Below are 2,889 nucleotides of genomic sequence, written 5' to 3' on the forward strand. Positions count from 1 at the left end.
CATGCTTAGGTCTCACTCATCATTACTAGCAGCTCCTACTACTACAGCTGACAGGCAATGCCAGTTTTTCAAAGGGTGGGGTAGGCAAAAATTATTCTCAGTTAAATCCATAGGATTAATGCAAGGTCTCTGAAAAGAGCTCAAAGGTAACAGTGATTGCTTAGAACAGTTCTCCTCATGTGAGTTTTGAGGCACCTTAAAACCACAACAGTAGCAAACAAATTCCCCTGTTTAAAGGGTATTTTGAGTAACCATTTTCAGAAAGACTGGAATTTCCTATCTTCCAACAGATTTTAACTGTACCTTGGAAGAAGATAAAGCTACTTACCATTAAAAAAAACATCCCAAGAGAGCTGGGAAAAGCAACTACATCTTGACTTTGAATAGATTTTCTTATCCAAAGGGCTGTCTGTCCTTTTTTCCTTCTGTCCTCTGTCCAGAATCTGGGATACCAGCCTGCCAGGACCTTGCTGAGCTGTTAGTGACAGTAAGGAACACACCCCATCACACGATGCCTGCTGCACAGCTGCCTCAGCAGAAAGAGCAGCCAGCTGAGTGAGCTGCCTTCCCAGAAGTGCAACAGGCACTACCTAGGCTGTCAGGGCTGCCTCTGCAGTGCCTTGAACTGCACCTTTAAAGCTTATGCATGGCCAGGCCGTCATCCTGGGAGGCTTCCCCTTCAGAGGGGCACAGGGCTGCTGGGGAGGCGAGGCTGCCCTAGGTGCAATGGTGGGGTTCCACGCAGACACCCCCAACCCCTCCTGGTTTCGCCTGTTCAAGCTCTGTTGCCCATCCATCGTTTGTAGCCCTGTACAGATCCCAGAGGAATGTTTGCAGTGTGCAGTGTCAGTCTTGCACTCAACACTCAGAGCACGTGAGGCCGCCAGAAGCATTTTCTGCTCAGCGAAGCAGGAGGCAGCAATGCCACACTTCAGGGGCTTCGGCGTCAGAACAAAGATGCAAAATACGTGAAAATGTTTGTAGTAAGAGAAGGCTGATCACTCAATACAGGACATTTTTTCATCATCACAAATTGTAGATCACTTGAGTGGAAGAATGGGGGAAATGAAGACTCCAGGTGAACCTCCTGTGGTATTTAAAAGATCAGCCTAACTGCTGAGATCAGAGAAGGCTTTCTTAAACAAAACCCACCACACCATCCAGCGACCTACATAAATATACCTTTGTATTTTGTGTTTAAAGGCACAAGAGTGGAATACAGCAGAAGAAATATTATACTCTCTTGATTATATGTGCTTCTTAATTTTCAGGAATACCTTGATTTCTCCAGGTACATGGAATAGCTTCACAGAGCCCTATTACTCAAAGCTTTCCTTAAACAGTTGGACAAAGGTTAAAAAAAGAAAAAAGGCATTTTCCAAGGCACGTTGTTTCATCTAGTTTAAATATTTACCATGCAAGCTGAAAGCCACATCCTTTTAGCAAGGGAAGCAGCCAACGTCTTCATTAAAGCCTAAGAGACAGAACTCACATTTGCCACAGAGCTGTGGTCCTTCCTTTTTAAAAGTGGATCAAATACCCCCACTGGAATTTTTTTAGTCATGGCCTGTCAACTTGCTTCGATTCCAGACTGGAATGTAGCCCTTTGTTTTGTAAATGTATGTGATTACTGCTTTTTCCTTTTGACAAGTGCTTTCATGTATTAAAGAAGTCATTGTTACTTTTTCACTGGTGACTGAGAGATGTACCAAGCTCTCCTTAGAAAACCTTGTTAACCTCTGCCCTCCATACTCTTCCCTTTTTCCTGTTCTTAATCAGGTTCCAATTTTTATTATGTACTGTAACACCTTCCAATTCTAGGAATGGTGACTATGGCCCTAACTGCTTTTATAAAGGTGTTACATTATCCTAACCACCTTTACTACCAATATCTTGACCCTTAAATACCAGGATAAAGGGCTTAGGTGCTTCTGGAAATGGAACGTCCTGATCTAAATGCAATGATGTAAACTTTTTTTTAATACAAGAATATTTAATTTGTCAAAGTAAGATCTGTAACTTAGTTTAAGTCAATTCCATGTGCAAACAGGTAAGGCCACTGAGTTCATGTTCAGTGAGGTGGTTCAACTCATTCCTCCAGGAATCAAGATTAACCTGGTAACTTTTCACCCCAATAAACAATATCTAAAACTAGAAAATACTTACACTGTACTTACAGGTGCGGCTCAATCAAGAAAAAGCCGCTCAAGCTTCCCCCATGTTGACTACATAAGTATAACATTAATATTTTAATACAATTCAATTACTTTCCAAGGTAAGTACATGACAGGGATGTGACACTGTTTGAAAATCAGTCTCAATCTCTCTGTAACTATTTCAGTTTCACACAAAGTATCCACAAATGCCACAGTTACTCTGAATACCGTGGGTGCACACCTCCCTGGGGAAGTGGAATGGAAGAGCACCCTGGCTTCATTACTCTGGGCTTTTCCACAAACTGAGCTGTAGTGTCTGAATCCTCTGGACAACATGAAGACTCCTGGCCCAGTTCTCCTTTACAGACCCAACAGTAGCAAGCCAGGGGTTTCCGGATAAATAGAACTATTCCAAAAGGTCAGCTCTTAAGGAAGTTTTTATGCCTCTTGCTGTAAGTCTGGGGACCATCTACATTTTTAAGGTATCTCCAGAGTTCCAATCAGGAACAGTCAAAAAGCTTAGGCAGCTAAAAGTTGTAAAGTAATTAATTAGAGCAATCTTAAAATCAGGTATGATGTATTCAATCTCAACTTCCCTGACATGAACTAAATGTCTAGATGTGTATTAAAATTTTCCTTAATAGAAACACACTTTCATATTAAATTTCTGTATGGTATTGCCATTACTCTAAAGGGTGTGGGAAGAGAGATGACATGAAATCTACACCAAAGG

This window comes from Corvus kubaryi, unplaced genomic scaffold (genome assembly GCF_017639235.1).
Source record: "Corvus kubaryi isolate FWS band 111438036 unplaced genomic scaffold, C.kubaryi_AGA036_p1.0 37385, whole genome shotgun sequence".
NCBI lineage: Eukaryota > Metazoa > Chordata > Aves > Passeriformes > Corvidae > Corvus > Corvus kubaryi.